We start from the raw sequence: 20,918 nt of genomic DNA, 5'->3' as shown, positions 1-20,918 counted from the left end.
AAGGATTTCAATGACACTGGCTCAAAAGAGTGACCTTCACCACAGTACATGGATTGTACTGATTGAACATTGGAATTAAAGGTATTAGCATCAGATTGCACATGTGGGCTAGATGTTAAATTTGAAATTAGGTTAGTGATCTGAGCTGTTAATGTTGAAACAACATCTACCTTATTTATTCCAGTTGTTTTCTTCAGTGGCATTGCACGTGGGTCAGATCATTGTCCGTTATTATTGGAAATCTTTTTAAGTATGTCAAAACCTTCATTATAGGTACAAGCTGTGAAAGCTCCGCCTGCAGTAGCATCGAGCATTTGTCTAGCAATGACATTTAAACCATTGTAAAATGTCTCTACCTGGATACAGTACGGAATGCCATGGTGAGGGCATTTTCTCAGCAACTCTTTATACCTTTCCCATGCATCAGGAACTGCTTCATCATCCAGTTGTCTAAAAGTACAGATTTCATTCCTGGACTTAACATTCCTCGTGAGTGGAAAATACTTTTTCAAAAACTTTTCTTCATTTCATTCCATGTAGTCATAGAGTCTGGTTGCAAAGAATTGTACCATGCTCTTGCTCAATCGCTTAGTGAAAATGGAAAAAGTTTTAGTCTTAGAGCATCGTCTGAAACATCAAGGATGAGAAAAAAGTATGTGATTTCCATAAAAGAACGCAGATGAGAATGAGGATCTTCAGAAGATAAACCAGCGTACTGAACGTTTGTTTGAAGCATTTGAAACATCAGTGGTTTAAGTGAAAAATGGGTGGCACCAACGGTAGGCTTACGTATTCCTGTGTGCAATTGAGTTAAGTTAGGAATAACATACGCCATAATGCCACCATTTTTAGCATTTTCAAGACGATAGATGTTTTGAGCCTCATCCTCATGTGGAATATGTGGTTCATTTCTAATTATACATTCTCCGTCAATAATCACATTTTCAGCCATTGTTTCGGAGTTTAAAGCTTGAAGAGCTCTTTGCACTCTTCTTCGTTGTCTGAAAGTTTGTTCAATATCTGGATCAAGTGGAAAAAGTTTATCGTGCAACAGCCTTAGCATGCACGGTGCATTCACAAAAAGATGGTAGAAAAACTAACTTTTATAAACTTTACTTTAAAAAAAAACTTCAACTTGCTATCTCCGGCAGCGGCGCCAAAAACTTGCTCGTCGGTTTATTCAACCTTAGATTTCAACACAAAAATAGAACTCGGGGCAAGTATACACCTCGAACTACTGTCGTCTCGTAACAAGTAATAATGGTATAAGTACCAGATATCGTTCCCACAGAGATAGCTTGTAAAGTTATTTCAAAAGTCCAGTTTATAAAAATTAATTTCAGATGGAGAAACGAGGGATTTGATTTATCTAAAATTGGGAGGTTTGGTTACAACTAAGAAAATATCAATCTTAAAAAGAAGCACATGGTGCAACAGTTGATTAAGACAATAAACAAATGATTCAGCAAAAAAGTGACATAGCATTCCTGTCACAATTATCTAAAATCAATAAATGATTTTATATAACTRTSAYAGTATCAACTATCGGGTCAGACGGCCTCCCAAGAGCAAACACCGGTCAACGTGCTATCGATACGATATCATTTATGTTAGACGTCGTGAATCCTAGCACAACACAATGTTACCATCCTACACTGTAGGAGTATAGCATTTGTCAGACACTAAAGCTATTTATAGCCTTCTCCTATTAGCTCAGGTTTTGAAAGTCAATACATTTTTATACACAAAATTAGTTATCAATTAATTTTAATGTAATCATCAAATGAAAAATTAAGCACCTGAAACAAATAGTAGAATATAATGCTAATAAGACACCTTTGTACTTTCACATCGGCTTTGGTATTAATTTCCCGTTACACCCCAAGCTAAGGCGTTAGCCCATCATCGCTYGGTTTCTTCTCTCGAATGATGTAAGGACTGAAAAATAAATAACTGATACGAAAAAGTAAATTGCAGAAAGTAAATTGCAGAAAGTAAATTACAGAAAATGGAAATACTGGAATTTAAAGTACTGGAAATTAAATGACTGAAATATAAATGATTGAAAGTAAATTGTTGGAAATTAAATGACAGAAATGTAAATTGCAGTAAACTAAAGACTGAAATGGAAGGGCCTGAAATATAAAGACTGAAATGTAAAGGACTGAAATATAAAGACTGAAATGTAAATGACTGAAATTTAAAGACTGAAATGTAAATGACTGAAATTAAATTATTAATAACTAAACATTATTAATTAATATTAATCTAAGACATGATGTATGACAAGTACTTGATGAGATGGAGGAATGACTAATGAAAGCCTTGAAAATAGAGTTTGACTTTGAAGAAAACTTGCAAGACAAGTAAAAAACTTGCAACACCAGTTTCGTTACAAAGACCAAAAAGGTTACTTGCAAACTCTTAAAAACAGATTATTTAGTCTACGTAAATTAGTCGTGTGCCACAAAGGATGAAATCCAATGTAAAGCAACAGAAATCGACTGATTCGTAACTCATAACAAAAGTAAGAAAATGTAACGTAACTTGGAAATAAAAACAGAAATGAGATGAAGATTAAATACGAGCACTTGTATCAAACTTGAGAACGAAATCACACTTCACAAAAATCGGTTCTTGGTTGGAAGCAAGAAAACCGAAAGCTTAAATATCGAAAGCAAGATTCTAGAGAACAAATGTTTAAAACTCAAAGATTTGAGAATTAACAAATGAGAAGTTAAGTAAAAATGTGTAAATTGGTAAGTAAACCCAAGCCTTAAGCCTTATATTTATAGGCTAAGGGAGTTTGCAAAGTGGGAGCCACCTAATAAGACAAAAAACTCTTCAAAAATAGTCTTTGACCAGACCCAAGGTCGTTGACCCAGCAATCTCTAAGGAGCAGCCCACGAATTCCCGGCCCAGGCAAAAGTGCAGATCACGGACAGGTACTATAGGATTCTGTCACTCCTGGTCGTACAGGACTACTGTAAAATCGGGCCCAAAAATTATCAAAAACCTGCATAAACAGGGAATTAACATTAGATCTGATATAATACTACTATTAATGCTATTAGATATGATTCAGTGCTTTACCCGTACTATGGCGTACAACACAAGGAACAAAACAAACAAGTCTGGATCCGGAAAGCAGACCGATGTACCGAGATAGTAATATGAAATCGACTCAAGAGACGGAATCAGAAACAAATCAAGATTGTGTGACTCCATTCAAGACCAAAACATTCATATGAAAATATATATGTTCAAATCAATATATAACAATTAACTAAATAACTCACCGGGCAACCGTGTAATACCGAAAAGCTCCGAATTGAGCTCACAAAGCAAGTCCAATCTACCACACTTAGATTGATTCCAAAATATCAAAACATGTCCTAATTACCCCCTGGAGTAAATGTACAAAATCTCATAAGCAATCAATATAAGAAACCCATGATATACACATATCCTATTTGAACATTTTACCCAAATTTCTATGTATAGCTGCTGCATGTAGAACTGTTTTGCCCATTTTAATCTCGAAATCATGCCTTGATCATAAAATAAGAAATAAACTAGACTCAAATATCTAACTAAGGAAATTAGCCTCACCTCATTTGGATTTTTATAAGATTTTATACAGATTTTCAAAGTCTGTACACTTTCAAAACATTTAAAAGTCGAAATTCTCATTTTCATACATTTTTCTCAAACCATTTCGATTCCAAACCATTTCAACTTCTGAATCTCAACTTAATATAACATATTTGACATAAACAACCAAAATCCAACCTTTATTTTATCAKTTAYRTYATCTCCCAAATCATTGACTTAATCAAGTCAAAGTTCATATGATGAACTTGCATAAATCTCGATAATCTCTTGAATCTAATGACCATTTCATGCCAAACACACTAAAATTCACTCATTTTATACACTTAAGTTCAAACCCATATGAAATCTTAACTCTATCTCAACATGCAATTCATAAAAACAAGAATTTCCACTAAGAACAAGTGCAAAGAATGGATTATACCTTACTTGATGATCAAATCCTTCCAAGATCTTGTAGTTCTTATTTGATTTGAGTTGAATCAAGCCTATGTGTGTGAAAATCGCAGCTCTAGTGTGTGTGTGAGTTCTGGACTTAGATGATATGAAAAATGGGCCAAAACTCCAATTTATAATACTAAAACTCGAGTTGGGCTGGGTTGGCGCGGCTAGGAACCCATTTTGACCATCAACACTTAAATTATTCATAACTTTTCGCTCGGACCTCCGTTTTCTATGAGGTTTCGCCTACACGATCATAAAGAGATAATCTATAACATCCAATAAAGATATTCCATAAAATATCTCCCAAGAAAATCAGTTTTACGTATCCATTTGACATGATATTTTCCAAATCCTCTAATATATTCTTAAGAAATAAAATTCTAAAACTTCAAACCTAAACTCCTACTAAATCATAAGCTCTCTTTAACCCAATAAATAAATATACTAAGCAAATAATTAGGCATATTAGAAATTGGATGTTACAACGACATTCTCTATTTCCAATACGATGTGATTTGAGACGCGCACAAAATTCTGACACACACGACCTCTTCTAACTTCCATCCAATCATGGATGAGAAAGTGCCATTTCTTTCATCATGGCGTTTCCTCAACAGTCGTATTTTCCTCTCTTCTATTTCTTTTCTATTTCCTTCCACCTATAAATATGAGACTCTTCTTCTCATATTTCCTTCGAAGAACTCTCGAATCCTTCGACCTTCTTCTCACACAACTCTAAGGTCGATACTTATTTATTTGTTAAACTTAGAACTGTTTTTCTCCTTCATATGAAACAAATGTTTGAGATTTTAAGAACCTTGTTTTCTTAAAACACACACATAAAGATCAATAACACGTTCTTATTCTTGGTTATAATCTTGTTTCAAAACATAAATCTACTTGAAAAACCCTAATATCTCTTTTAAGGATTTTCCAAAAGAAGTTTTATTGTTCTAAAACTTCAAAAGATAACAAATCTTGGGCTACTAACAACTGTTATCTCCTGTTTCTTAAAACCTATAACAGACAATGGCTGTCAAGTACATTAACTTCTCCGTTGAAGACATATCCTTCAAGGGTAACAACCACATTGACTTGTTGGACATTCCTACCAACAAGACCATTTACGAGGATGTTGTTGCCTTCCTTAGGATGTCCCGCATTGCATATGCTTTCAACCATGAACCTGTCATGGTTAGGGAGGCCCTTTCAATAGTTTTGGATGACTACTGAGGTGGTGCAAGAAGAGGACAAGAACGGTCAACAGGTGGAGAAAATCTCCTTCACCTTCAATACGATGACCGTAAGCTTTGGCATGAACACTCTCAGACACGCTCTTCACTTCCCCAAGGGTCCGTTCGTCAGCGACCCTTCCACTGAAATCATCATCGCCTGCCTCGATAATATGGGCTACCAATGGCCCTTGAAGAAAGACACCGGCGAGCCACTCAAATCTCTGTCAAAGATTGAGAAGAACCGCATGTCAGTGATATGGCAATACCTCTTCTCTCACTTCATCCAGTGCATGGGGTGGAAAGACTGACGGACAAGATCAAGCATCAAGGGTCGCTCTCACTATCGGCGTGTGCGTCATCCGCCGCAGACCTATCAACTACGCTGTAGTGATCTTTGAAGACCTAGCGTTGAAGCTAAACAAGCGCCAGAGGGAAAAAGTCGTTCCCTACACTAGATTCCTCTTGATGGTTTTCACCAAGATCTTTGGCAAAAATTAATCCAAGGAAGGTAACCTTCCTATCTGCAAGCTTGAATCCAGGATTCTGGATCACAAACTGAGGGATGGAGATGTTGCACTGTCTGCTGTAGTGCAACACTCTTCTATTCTTCCCTCTTCTTCTTCTTCTCCTTTGGCGGTCAAGACAAAGACAAACCCCTCTAAGTCTAAACCAGCCACCACAACCCGTTTCTTCCAAACGCGCAGCTCAACCAATTCTTGGTACTCTTCAAAGAGCCAAGAAGGCCAAAAAGGGGATAACCACATCTCTGGCTGTGACCTCTCAAAAGGTCTCAGCTATTGAAACGAGCCTTACCCTCGAGGCACTTTTAGTCAGCCTTCCAAGCTATTCAGTGATTCCTGATATCACTATCGTATCAATGGTAACTCTTCCAATCGCCTCAGTGACTCAAATAACTGAAGGTGTGAATATCATTGCCGCCACCGGTGCACACCTATAATCACTCTCAACCATCTTCTCCTCTCCTCCATCATTGGTCGCTACACGTGTCCATGATTCATCAGTGATTGTCATCCCTGATGATGAACACTCACCATTGGACCTGAGGTAGCTCCTCTTGAGGCTCCTCAGCAAACTAGTGCTCATCCTCTCGAGTACACCATAGAGCGCACTAGCGTTAATCCTTCCAATAATGCTGATAAACCCTCAGGTATTCCATCTTCCTATCCTTTCGTTTCATCTAAACCCGAGCTCTTTTATGCTTACTTTCTGTCTTTTTTAGATCCTTTTGCTGAACCAGCCATGGAAGATTCCTATGACACGGCTGAAGACGTGAAGATACTCCTCCCAGCAGTTGAGACTGTCCTTAAAAAAAGGGACGAAGCCCATAAGGGCATGCCTCATTGGGACGAAGTAGCTGCTGACCTCTCAGCCGTCAGGGCTGAAGTTCATGAGGTCTAGACCCAACTCTCCTCCATGCAAGTGGTAGTTCAAGCCAATGCTGAGGCCATTGTCACTTTAACAAGCAAGGCCGATGAAGCAAACTCCCACATTGCCCAGCAAACGGAGGTTATGAAGCAGATATTGGCTACTCTGCAACAACCAATCTCGACAGTTGAACCGTCGTTCACTGCTGATGACCGTGAACAACTACATCAGGCATGTGAGGCCAATGTTTATTATGGCCCATGCTCTGATCAAGCTCGAGGAGCTGATGAAGTTCCAAACTCGCACAGTCGACCACTTCTTTGGCTATTGCTCTGCAGAATAGTCAAAGAGGGGGAAACAGCAACAAAAGCTGGTCCTTCCGATGTTGCAGCTGATGTTCCAGCGACTGAAGCTGAAGATCCTATAGCTGAAGCTGAAGCTGTTGTTGATGACTCTCTAACTTCTTGTGAAGCTCCCGTAGCTGAGGATGTTGATGCCGCCCGAGCTGAAGCTCGTGACGATGCTCCTCTAGTCACCTCTGCAGCTGCTGTTAGGGATCTGGATGAAGACAGTGATGATGAAGAAGACGATGAAACCCCGACCTTCCTGACTGTAACACCCCATAACTCACATTGCATATAACATATAATTTATTCAGAGAAATACATGTATTATCTCACTAAGGTCCAAAGTACAAGAAACTATAATACAAAATACACAACTCAAAAATTACAAAATACATGTTCTTGTACTACATAACATTTAACTTCAAAACAAATCCACATATTGCGCTTCACATAGCTATGCATATAGGGAAACAAATCATATTTTCCCTTTTCCTTTACTATCATTATACTCTGTTCCTGCAATAAATATTTGAAAGACAAAATGAGAGTTAGACCTGAAGGTCTAGTGAGATCCCTTTTTCCAGGTAGTTGCAGGGTGAAGATCACCAAAACATTATTTAAAATCAACCTTTCACATAATGGAAGTATAAACCCATAATTCATTTAGTCCATCGATCCTCTAGTTCTATGGACCAGACTTAGAAAGATTTTCAACAAATAATAGGACCAGAGCCCCTCTGGGTTCTTTAACCAGAGCTTCTGGTTATACTAACCACAGCCTCTCAAGTTCAAGATTCTTATAAATACCAAGTTAATGTACAAAGGCTAGATGAAATAGTTTTCCGAGTATGAAAGTATGAAATAATGAGCTTTTGTATGACCAGAGCCTCTGATTCTACTAACCAGAGCCTCTGGCTCAAAATCCATGACCAACCAGAGCCCCTCTGGTTCAACGTGAAGGCCAACCAGAGCCTCTCTGGTTTGTCCTTCTTTGTATATAAAGTTTTCTGAGTTAAAATAAAAGTATGAAATCTTATGAACACTATTTAAAACACAATTCTTGACACAAAGCTTTTATCTAATAAATACAGAACCTCTGTTTAAATAAAAGATTTATAAAAAGACTTGTATCATAATCAAACCATCATCCATAACCCCTCTTGTTATATTGTGAGAAACAACCAGAGCCCTTTGGTTCCTTTCAAGGAACAACCAGAGCCCCTCTGGTTCCTCATAATTCAAACACTTTGTTAAAAGCATAATTTATCCAAAACCATTGGCCATAAGCCGATCTTTCCTCTTCTCAATAACATCATTACTATCATTTTTAATAAGAGCAACATTACTGAGTTCTCAAATCACAAAGAAGTAAGAACTTAAAACTATTGCAATCTTAAGAGAAATAATAGCAAGAGCTATAATAATAATCACACATACAATTGCCACCCTTATATCCAAAGGTACACCTCTCCTTGATATGCCACCCTTATAGCCGAAGGTACACCTCTCCTTAATATGCCACCCTTATCCCATGGTACACCTCTCCTTGATATGTCACCCTAATTTCTTCATCAAAATCTATAGATTAGTTCCAAACGAAGACACACCGAAGTCACAACCATCTTGAAGAAACATCCTCCATAATTTTAACCATCCAAAATCTATAAATTAATTCCAAACGAAGACAGACCGAAGTCACAACCTTCTTGTAGGAATACCCTCTATAGTCTTTAACCAATAATGGTTCTAAAACAGTATTATCTCAAAACTTTGAAACTCAAGAACCAACGGTTCTTTTATTATCATTTTCCAAACTCAAAATCTCCTTAAATCCTTAAAATAAGATATCATCCATAACGTCTTTAAAGAAGAAAAACCTTTTTTTATTTCCCAAAAACAGTTTTCACAACCCAGATTCATAAAACTCAACTTTAACTGTTAAAACAGTTTCTACCGTTCTTCTTTAAAGTCAATCATCAAAACCACATATTTCAAATAACACCATTTAAAGGTTTTAATATCAAGAACTCATATTGATATGCACAAATTTGAAGGTTTAATCAAACAGCAACTTCTTCAAATAAACACATATTCCTCAAAACACTTTTATGCAGAATTTCTTCTCAAGAATACCTTCACCACTACACACACACTCACACTCACACTCACACTCTTCTTTTTCAAAAATTCCCCAAAAATATAAGATAAGATTATCCTTATCTTCTCTATTTATATATTTTAACTAGGGCGGTGAGTTTTATTATTATAAAACTCTTTTGAACGGTGGAAGATTTAATATATTTAAATCTCCTTTCTTAATCATGAAGATTGCATATCTTCATATTTTAATAATATTTTCTCTCATAAGCATATTATCACTTGTGCACATACACATTTTAACATCTTCTCATGTATGCACAATAACTGATCCACACACACACATACACACACACACACACACATATATATATATATATATATATTTATATATATATATGATCCATGCACTTACTCAAATAAACAGGCATGTTATCACATATTCACATATAATCACATAAAGGTTACCTCAACTAATGTTGTCTGAAATCCAAGTTATCACATTATTTCCCCCTCAAAAGAATTTCGTCTCGGAATTCATTTAATCAAACAACCAAGGGTATCAGGTTCTCATTTTAGACTCTAATTCTCAGTTTACTATCCAATTAAATCTTTGGAAGCGGTACTACTAGACTAGGATTAGCTAAACATTTCTGCTAGTTTGACATATGAAAAGTGTTGTGAATTAGGCTGAGCTCTTCTAGTATTTCTAACTGATAAGCCATTGGCCCAACCCGTTTGCAAATCTTAAATGGCCCAACATACCTCGGACTAAGCTTACCTTTCTTTCCAAACCTCATAACACCTTTCCATTGAGACACTTTTAACATCACAAAATCACCCACGTAGAATTCAATCGATTTACGTCGCTTATCAGCAAAGCTTTTCTGACTGTCGTGTGCTGCTTTGATTCTTTCACAAATTTGTTTCAAAAGTTACTTGAACAATCTTGGGACCTGTCAATTGTCTTTCACCTACCTCATTCCAACATAACGGCGTTCGACATTTTCGTCCACACAATACCTCATATGGTGTCGCTTGGATGCTGGAGTGATAGCTATTATTGTAAGCAAACTCTATCAATGGCAAATGATCCTCCCATGATCCCCCGAAGTCAATAACACAGGTTCTCAACATGTCTTCGAGAGTCTGGATAGTTCTCTCGCTTTGCTCTTTTGTTTGAGGATGATAAGTTGTACTTAGTTGAATTTGAGACCCCAAAGCTCTTTCCAAACTTTTCCAGAATTTCAAAGTAAAACGGCTATCTCTGTCAGAAATGATGAACAGTGGAACACCGTGTCTGGTTACGATTTCCTTGATATAAATCTGAGCCAACCTTTCTAAGGAATAGGTTTATCTTATTGTTAGGAAATGCGCATACTTAGATAGACAATCCACTATTACCCAGATTGCATCATATCCTTTCAGGGTTCGGGGTAATTTCATGACAAAGTCCATCGTAATGTGATCTCATTTCCAGACTGGAATCTCTAGGGATTGCAGATTTCCATAAGGTCTCTAATGCTCGATTTTAACTTGCAGACAGGTTAAGCATCGTTCCACATATTTTGCTATGTCTTTCTTTAATCCTGACCACCAATAGAAAAGTTTCAGATCTTTGTACATTTTATTGGTACCCGGATGAATAGATTAGCAGGACTTGTGACTTTCATTCAAAACGGTTTCCTGTGTATTCCCATAGCAAGGCACCCAAATATGTCCTTGAAAGTACAAAATTCCTTCTTCATTTGATTCCGGGTGGAAATCATTTTACCCAATCTTTCTGACTTCATGTGATCCTCTTTAACAGCCTCTTTCTGACATTTCAAAATCTCTTGATGAAGATCGGGAGTTAAGTTTATTCTCATCGCCACGGCTTTGATGGTTTCACTTCTTTCTTTTCTGCTTAAAGCGTCAGCAATCACGTTGGCTTTTCTCGGGTGATAGAGGATTTCACAACCATAATCATTAACAAGTTCAATCCATCGACGCTGTCGCATGTTCAATTCTTTCTGGTTGAACAAATGTTGTACACTCTTGTGATCGGTGTAGATCTGGCATTTAGTTCCCAAAAGATAATGTCTCTATATTTTTAATGCAAATACCACCGCTGCCAATTCCATGTCATGTGTTGGGTATTGTTTTTAATGATCCTTTAATCGCTTGGATGCATACGATATGATTTTTCCTCTTTGCATCAAAACACAACCCAAACCCAACTTTGAAGCATCGATGTATACCACGAAGTCTTCGGTTCCATCGGGTAAAGATAACACTGGGGCATTGCAAATGTGATCTTTCAATATCTAGAAAGTTTTTCGCTGTTCTTCCTCCCATTGAAACTTGATATTCTTCCGAGTTAATTTGGTCAATGGCACGACTATTTTAGAAAAATCTTGAATAAATTTACGGTAATAGCCTGCCAATCCCAAAAAGCTTCGGACTTTAGAAGAAGTCTTTGGTGCCTCTCATTTTTCGATTGCCTCAATCTTTGTTGGATCCACTTTTATCCCTACTTCTGATATAACATGCCTTAGAAACTGAACCTCCCTCAACCAGAATTCACATTTAGACAGCTTTGCATACAATTTTTCTCTCTTCAAGAGCTCGAGTATCAATCGGAGGTGTTCTGCGTGCTCCTCTTTGGTTTTAGAGTATATGAGAATATCATCAATAAATACGATAACGAATTTATCAAGATATTCTTTGCATATCCAATTCATTAAATCCATAAAAGCTGTAGGTGCATTAGTTAAGCCGAATGACATAACTAAAAATTCATGGTGTCCGTACCTGGTTTGGAAAGGGGTTTTGGCAATATCCTCTTCTTTAACTTTGAGCTGATGGTATCCTGATCTTAAATCAATCTTCAAGAAGTAACCAACTCCGACAGTTGATCAAACAAGTCATCAATTCTTGGCAATGGATATTTGTTTTTGATCATTAATTTGCTCAGCTCTCGGTAATCTATACACATTCGCATATAACCGTCTTTCTTTTTCACAAAAAGGACTGGAGCTCCCCACGGTGAAGTACTGGGTCTAATTAATCCCTTATCAAGCAGATCCTTTAACTGGGTAACCAATTCCTTTAGTTTTGATGGAACTAATCGATATAGCGCTTTGGCTACTGGTGCTGCTCTAGGTATCAGATCAATCCCAAATTCAACAACTCTGTCTAGCTGTAAACTGGATAAGTCCTTTGGAAAGACTTCTAGATATTCACTAACAATCGAAATCGGTTCTTGCTTCCCTTTTTCTTTCTTTGCATCAATTGCATAAGCTAAATATCCTTGACATCTCTTTTGAATACACTTTCGAGCTTTTAATACAGATAATATATCGGTATGATGATTCTGACGATCACCATAAATAACCATTGACCCTCGATTTGGTAGGATAATTCTGATCATCTTTTTCTTACAGATAATACTGGCCTGATTTTCTGCCAACCAATCCATCCCTACTACTACATCAAACTCTTTCATCGGCATTGGGAACAGTCTGATTGGTAGCTCACACCCCTCAATAATAATAGCACAGCTTTTGAACACATAATCCACAGATACTTGACCATTAGCAGTGTCAACTACTAATTTATTGTCAAGTGGCACAGATTTCATGCAAGCACATTGGGAAAAGGATGGGGATACAAACAAAAAGTTTGCACCCGAGTTAAACAACACTTTAACATATAGCGAGTTTATGAGGAATGTACCTGTCACTACATTCGGTGTAGTTTCGGCTTCATGTTTAGTCATATGAAAAGATCGACCCCACCCCCCTCCTGGTCCTCCTCTAGCGATATTCGGTCTTCCACGGGCACTCGAGGTATTTCTTCCCATAGTTAGTTGTGGAGCTTTCAATTGTAGGCAGTTCGGTCGAAGATGATATGATGAGTTGCAATTGAAACATCTTTTAGTCATTAGGCAATTTCTCGACAAGTGACTTGCCTCACCATATTGATAACATTTTCTCGGGTCTGAGTTGCAGTCATCCTGATGGATTTGATGACATCGAGGACAAGCATTTTCACTAAATCTCTGAACAGGTCAGTTGCCATACTTCACAGACTCCGGCCCTCGGTATCTTGTCGATGGTCCTTCCCATTTTCTTTTCTCAGTCACTTTTCCTTCTTCCCGTCGATTTTTCGTCCCTTCAGCTGCATCTACTGTCAAAGAAAACGTAGTCGGATTCATGGCTATCACAAACTCTCGAATTTATGGTTTGAATCCCCAAAGATATCTTTCCACCTTTCTAGATTTAGATGAGATGTAGTGCTCGACAAATCGAGAATATTCGATGAACTTCTTTGTATATTCTCGAACAGTTCTGGTGCCTTGCTCCAGTTTCAAGAAGTCTTCTTCCATCTGTCTTATGGCTGCTTTAGGACAAAATTGCTCTTTGAATCTATTAACAAATTCTGCCCATGACAATGTTTGCAAGATGTTTGTTCTGGGTAATGATTCCACTTCCCACTAGAACAATGCATTGGACTTTAACACAGAAATGGCGAATCTGAATTTATCTGTCTCTGCACATCTGATAGTATTGAACACAAATTCTATCTCCTTGATCCAGCACATGGCTTTGACCGGATCTCTTTCTCCAGCAAAGGTTGGTGCCTTACATGTTAGAAACATCTTGATATTTCCTTCTTTATTGTTTATAACTGGAACTGATGGATTTATTTCAACTCTACAAGTTTCGATTCTGGCAGGTATCCCAATGATGGAAGTCAAAATTTCTCTTAACTTTCCCATCTCTTCGGCTAACATGTCTCTGGTCACATATTTAGGTTGGGGTATCTGTTCTTGATTAACATTTTCAGAATTGGATTCTCCGTGATCTGCATGGGTTTCTGTTTGACTATTTCTGCCTCTAGCTTGCCTTCAGCCTCTGCCTCTGCTTCTACCTCTACCTCTGCCCTCTGATGTGTCAATGGGAGCAAGAACAGGGGAATCCTCTTCATCACTAGGATTGGGGCGGGTGATCCTTTCAGATCTTCGGGATCGACTAGTCATCTGTAAATTTCAATGTTAATAATCACATTTTCACATTCCCAAATATAATAAAGTATCCAGGTTCAGTTATGTATCTATAGGTTCAAAAATACATTGGCCAGATGTAATTCGAATATACCTTACACATTAATTCCTTAACTTATCATATTTATTTCCAAATGTGCTAACTATGTCTGGGACCCCTAATATGCAATGAAACAGTTTAAGTCTAAGCATCATGTTGTGAATACCTAAATCCCTTAAACTCAGGCTCTGATACCAATTCTGTAACACCCCACAACTCACATTGCGTATAACATATAATTCATTCAGAGAAATACATGTATTATCCCACTAAGGTTCAAAGTACAAGAAACTATAATACAAAATACTCAACTCAAAAATTCCAAAATACATGTTCTTATACTACATAACATTTAACTTCAAAACAGATCCACAGATTGAGCTTCACATAGCTATGCCTATAGGGAAACAAATCATATTTTCCCTTTTCCTTTACTATAATTATACTCTACTGTTCCTGCAATACATATTTGAAAGACAAAATAAGGGTTAAACCTGAAGATCCCTTTCTTCATGTAGTTGTTGGGTGAAAATCACAAAAACATTATTTGAAATCAACCTTTCACATAATGGAAGTATAAATCCATAATTCATTTAGTCCATCGATCCTCTGGTTCTATGGACCAAACTTAAAAAGATTTTCGACAAATAGCAGGACCAGAGCCCCTCTGGGTCCTTTAACTAGAGCTTCTAGTTATACTAACCAGAGCCTCTCAAGTTCAATATTCATATAAATACCAAGTTAATGTACAAAGGCTAGATGAAATAGTTTTCCAAGTATGAAAGTATGAAATAATGAGCTTTTGTATGACCAGAGCCTCTGGTTCTACTGGCCAGATCATCTGGCTCAAAATCCATGACCAACCAGAGCCCCTCTTGTACAATGTGAAGGCCAACCAGAGCCCCTCCAGATTGTCCTTCTTTGTATAAAAAGTTTCATGAGTTAAAATAAAAGTATGAAATCTTATGAACACTATTTAAAACACAATTCTTGACACAAAGCTCCTATCTAATAGATATAGAACCTCTGGTTTAAATAAAAGATTTATAAAAAGACTTGTAACATAATCAAACCATCATCCATAACCCCTCTGGTTCTATTGTGAGGAACAACCAAAGCCCTCTGGTTCCTTTCAAGGAACAACCAGATCCCCTCTGGTTCCTCATAATTCAAACACTTTGTCAAAAGAGTAATTTATCCAAAACCATTGGCCATAAGCCAAGTTTTCCTCTTCTCAATAACATCATTACTATCATTTCTAATAAGAGCAACATTCCTGAGTTCTCAAATCACAAAGAAGTAAGAACTCAAAACTATTGCAATCTTAAGAGACATAATATCATAAGCTATAATAATAATCACATATACAAATGACACCCTTATATCCAAAGGTACACATCTCCTTGATATGACACCCTTATAGCCGAAGGTACACCTTTCCTTGATATGCCACCCTTATCCCATGGTACACCTCTCCTTGATATGTCATCCTTATTTCTTCATCAAAATCTATAGATTAGTTCCAAACGAAGACAGACCGAGGTCACAACCATCTTGATAAAACATCCTCCATAGTTTTAACCATCCAAAATCTATAGATTAATTCCAAACAAAGACACACAAAAGTCACAACCGTTTTGAAGGAATACCCTCTATAGTTTTTAACCAATAATGGTTCCAAAACAGTGTTATCTCAAAACTTTGAAACTCAAGAACCAACAGTTCTTTTATTATCATTTTCCAAACTCAAAATCTTCTTAAATCCTTAAAATAGGATATCATCCATAACTGTTTTAAAGAAGCAAAATCTTATTTTATTTCCCAAAAATAGTTTCCACAACCCAGATTCATAAAACTCAACTTTAACTGTTAAAATAGTTTTCTACCATGCTTCTTTAAAATCAATCATCAAAACCACATATTTAAAATAACATCGTTCGAAGGTTTTAATATCAAAAACTCACCTTGATATGCACATATTTGAAGGTTTAATCAAACAACAACTTCTTCAAATAAACATAGATTCCTTAAAACACTTTTATGCAGAATTTCTTCTCTAGAATACCTTCACCACCACACACACTGACACTCTTCTTCTTCAAAAATTCCCCAAAAAGATAAGATTAGATTATCCTTATCGTCTCTATTTATATAATTTAACTAGGGCGGTGAGTTTTATTATTATAAAACATCGTTTGAGCGATGGAAGATTACTATATTTAAATCTCTTTTCTTAATCATGAAGATTGCATATCTTGATATTTTAATAATATTTTCTCACATAAGCATATTATCACTTGTGCACATACACATTTTAACATCTCCTCATGTATGCACAATAACTCATCCACACACATATATATGCGATCCATGCACTTACTCAAATAAACAGGCTTGTTATGACATATTCACATATAATCACATAAAAATTTACCTCAACCAATGCTGCCTGATATCCAAGTTATCACATTGACAATGGCAAAATCTGGACGATGATGACGATGAAGACGACGATGACGACAACTTCACAATTCAATACCAGAGACATGCCGATGCCATGAAAGGTGTCTCCCTCAGGGATTCCGCATCCCAAGGGGAGCAAGGGGTGATAGAGGCTTCTTAAGAAAAGCACCCGAGCCCTAAGTCGAAAGGCAAAAACGTCGGTGAAGAAGGGAACCTAAAGGTACTATTCCAATTTACTCAACCCTTATTTGAAGACTCCTCATCTCAGGTAGTCATCACCTCTATGTATCAACTCGAGATATCCTCAACTACTTGCGGTCGGCTGGAATGGGTCCTTGAGAACCCTACCCCCCAGCACTCCTACCGACCAGCAGATGACTCAGCTCAGGGAGTCACTTGACCAAACTAGAGTAAAAATATCTCTTCGTACCTCTAGTTGTAGTGAGTTCGACTTCTTGATCGAAGTTGAAAGACTCGAGGCCCTCAAGGCCGGGGAAGAACTGGAACTTTAAAGGAAGCAGACTGAGGACAGTTTGAAGTTGGCCAAGTCCCTTGCTGGTAAAGTTCTTCCCAAGAGAAAGTCCAAAAAGAAGGTGACCGTTGTCCAGGCCTAGGCTAAGCTCCTATCTCTTGCATAAGCTGAACATGAGAAAAATCTGAAGCTGGCTAAGCAGGACAAGCGTTGGAGCGAAGCAAGATTTAATAAGAGGATCAGTCCTCACCCAATCAAGAGTGTCAACATCAGCGGACGATCAAAAGATGGTGGGATGTTGCTCTCCATGCTTATCACCAGGGACAATCTCGAGGCCTTGGCCTAGTACCCCTCCTATCTTGGCGAGTATGGCTATACCGAATGGCTGTAGATCCTACAAGCCATTCAGCGTTCTAAGTCCAGACATAAGACGATTATAGAAGACCTTATCAACGAGGTGATCAAGAAAGTGTCAAGATATGTCGCAGTCCCTGAAGTGCCTACGTTGAAGAAAGGAGGAAGAAGAAAAAGACCTTCAAGCCCTAATGATGGACCATCCCTGAGGAATGAACATGAAACAAAGTTCTCCTTAGATGAAGTTTTGAAGGCTTCGAAGAATCCAGACATCTCTATGTTGAATCTCTCACTGCCAGCGAAGGGTCCTTATGTACCCAACACTGTGCACTTCAAGCCTGAGAAAGGAATTATTTTCCTTTACTATGACGATGAAGTCAGCTTTCAAAGATTGTCTGAGTTGCATTTCTGCCCAATGGAACATCTTGCATATCTCTATTATTGATTGAACGATGACATATTTGGTAAAGTGATGGACATCAGGATCAGAAAGGAATTTCGATGTCGAAAGGAGCTTGGAGAAGATGTACCTGGTTACATTAATCTGAACAAATTAGATTAGTTATTTCTTTTGTACTTCGTTCTTTCATTGTATAAACTATTTACTATGTCCACTTTCAGTGATTATTCTTATATTTTGTAAGTCTAGACATGTACTGAAACACTTGTATTTCCTTTGAATTTAATATAATATTTTTGTGCATCACTGAAAAAGATCCCCGAAAAGAGTAATAAGGACACAAGTCTATGAGTTCCAATGTTACTCTTACATTCACTGACAATCTATAAGTCGGTGAATATGCTATCAGTTTCAATTTCCCTTCTTTTAATTTTTTCTTAAACTTAAACTTAAGAAAATTTTCTAAATAAAGACTAACTCATTGAAAAAGATCCCAAAACAGTTAAAAGGGACATGTACTTTATATGTAACTTTTCCTTACTGTTATTTGATAAGATAATTTTCTTTATTAGCATTGTTATCATCAAATAGGGGGAGATTGTTGATCCTCTCTCACAGTGATTTGATGATAATACCTTTTACCTTATACAACGTATTTATGTTTCTATCTTTCAGTTCCAGCGATCATCACTGAGTCTATTCAGTGATTGCTGAGAACATGTAATGTAAATCCATCAGCGACAGCGATACTTTAAGAAAATAAAACTCACACCAAAGAACCTTTAGCTAAAGTCGAAGACTGAAACTGAAGATTAGAGACTGGCGAGTTCATGATCTGAAGCGGTATTCAGTTATTACAACCTAGTCTACACATGCATGAAGACTGCCCAAGCCTAAGCGAATGCTGAAGAGACCTTCAAGTTATTCCAGCATTCAACGATCAAAATAAGCTTGTTGAGCACGATTTTTTTTGTCTTGTCCTTATACACACAAAGGACAAACCCATACCCTTTCTAGAGCATAGTACGGTACGGAGCCGATTAGTTGACTCTATTATCCACCAACTCCATGAAAGGATGTCTGCTCATGAATAGACTTTTGTACTATTCACTATAGCAAAGGATAAGTCTTTCTCTAAAGGCTTGACACGTGTTCAAACCCTAACGCATTGCATTAAATAATGGGTATAAATAGATGTGTTCTATCTCCATGCAGAGATAACTATTGATACTTAGTCTTGAACCTAACTTATGTTCTTAAGTAAAAGAACACACATCTAAGAACACAATATGCTTATCTTCAAAAGCAAGTTAGAATCCCTTTTTAGTATTCTAAATAGTTCTTACCCAGAAAAGAACTTACTTCCTACTAAGTCTTTTACAGCAAATCATTTCTCTTTGCTAAGAACTAGTGTGTAACTTAGATTGTTTAGATAGGTTATATTTACCTTAACTTTCCGCAAACAAGCTTGTAAAATATGTGTTGATCCTTCTTTATCAATATAAATTTTAAATTTGAAAAGTTTACTGTGTTTGTATTAATCCCCCCTCCCTTCTACAAATTGTTATACACATCTTGTAGACCCTAATGGGACCAACATACATATGTGTCCGATTGGTTTATAAGACAACCATGGGACAAAACAACTTCATCTAACTTTTGATGCCACTCTTTTTGGGGTCTGTTTTAAACCATAAAGTGACTTGATTAATTACATACTTTATGTTCATTCCTCGGCATCACAAATCCTTCTGGTTGCTTCATATACACATCCTCCTTCAAATCCCCATTAAGGAATGTCGTCCTGAAATCCATCTAGTGAATTACCAAGTTACTAATAGCTACCAGTGCTATTAATAATCGAATGGTGGAGATTCGAGCATCCGGTGCATAAATATCGAAATATCGATACCTTCTTTTTGCCGAAAGCCTTGTAAAACCAGGCTTTGAACTTATTGATAGTACCATCAACTTCTATTTTCTTCTTGAAAATCTACCAATGGTTTGCAACTCGGTGGTAAATCAGCCAAACCCACATGTTGTTGCCCATGATATATTTCATCTCATCATTTATCGCTTCTTTCCAAAAGGCAACATCTTGAAGCCTCACGGCCTTATCATACGTTCTTGGATCTTCTTCTATGCTATAAGAATAAGCATATTGAGACCCAATTTCATCTCTAGAACCTTCAATCAAAATTGTTGAAAGTCGGGACCAATAGATTTTTGATTCTTCCTTGTTTACTTCTTCGAAACTTGGGAATTTCCAAAGGAATTTTCTTTCCTTTTATCCATCATTGATACCATTACTACTAGGAATCAAGTCTTTTGGTCTCAGAATCGAAGTAAATTGATTCTCATCAAAGATGGCATCTCTCGATTCTACAACGATATTAACCGAAATAGAGTCCTTGGGTTCGATCACATAGAACCAATATGCTTTTGAAATGATTAGCATAACTGATGAATATACAATCGATTCCTCTTTCTCATAATGTTTTCCTTTTAGGATCCGACAGTCTAACCACAACTCGACAGCCCCAAACTCGTAAATAATTCAAATTTGTTTTTTTTTTGAACCAAAGTTCATAGGGAGTCACCTTACTCCTCTTGTTCTTTACCCGATTCAAAAGATAGCAAGCCATCAACATGACTTCTCCCAAAAATCCGTCACTAAGACCGGAATAGGATAGTATCGAGTTTACCATTTCTTTCAAAACTCGAGTTTTTCCATTCCGCTACCCCATTTTGTTGAGGTGTGTACTGTGTCATGGTTTCATGCACAATTCCAACAGATTGGAAATAAAGAGGATCGAGATATTCACGGTCTCTATCAGTTCTTAACTTTTTAATCAAAATATTTTGTTGTAATTCCACTTCAGTTTTATAATCTTTATTTTTTTTAAAGCTTCATACTTAGAATGAAGTATAAAAACGTAACAAAACCTCGAAGTGTCATCGATAAAAGTAGCAAAATATTTCTTATTCCCAAGTGAAGGAGTTGCATGCAAATCACACAAA

General features: G+C 37.0%; 1 non-coding gene across 1 annotated transcript; it reads left to right on the top strand.

The window, feature by feature from the left end:
• Nucleotides 1–372: 372 nt before the first annotated feature.
• Nucleotides 373–479, top strand: LOC112517545. Its single transcript, XR_003069728.1, has one exon. It is a non-coding gene; the product is annotated as a small nucleolar RNA R71 (small nucleolar RNA).
• The last annotated feature ends 20,439 nt before the right edge of the window (nt 480–20,918 follow it).

This window comes from Cynara cardunculus (genome assembly GCF_001531365.2).
Source record: "Cynara cardunculus var. scolymus isolate 2C chromosome LG 8, CcrdV1, whole genome shotgun sequence".
Lineage (NCBI taxonomy): Eukaryota > Viridiplantae > Streptophyta > Magnoliopsida > Asterales > Asteraceae > Cynara > Cynara cardunculus.
Note: the sequence above shows the minus strand (reverse complement) of the source record. Positions and strands in the feature narration are given on the sequence as shown.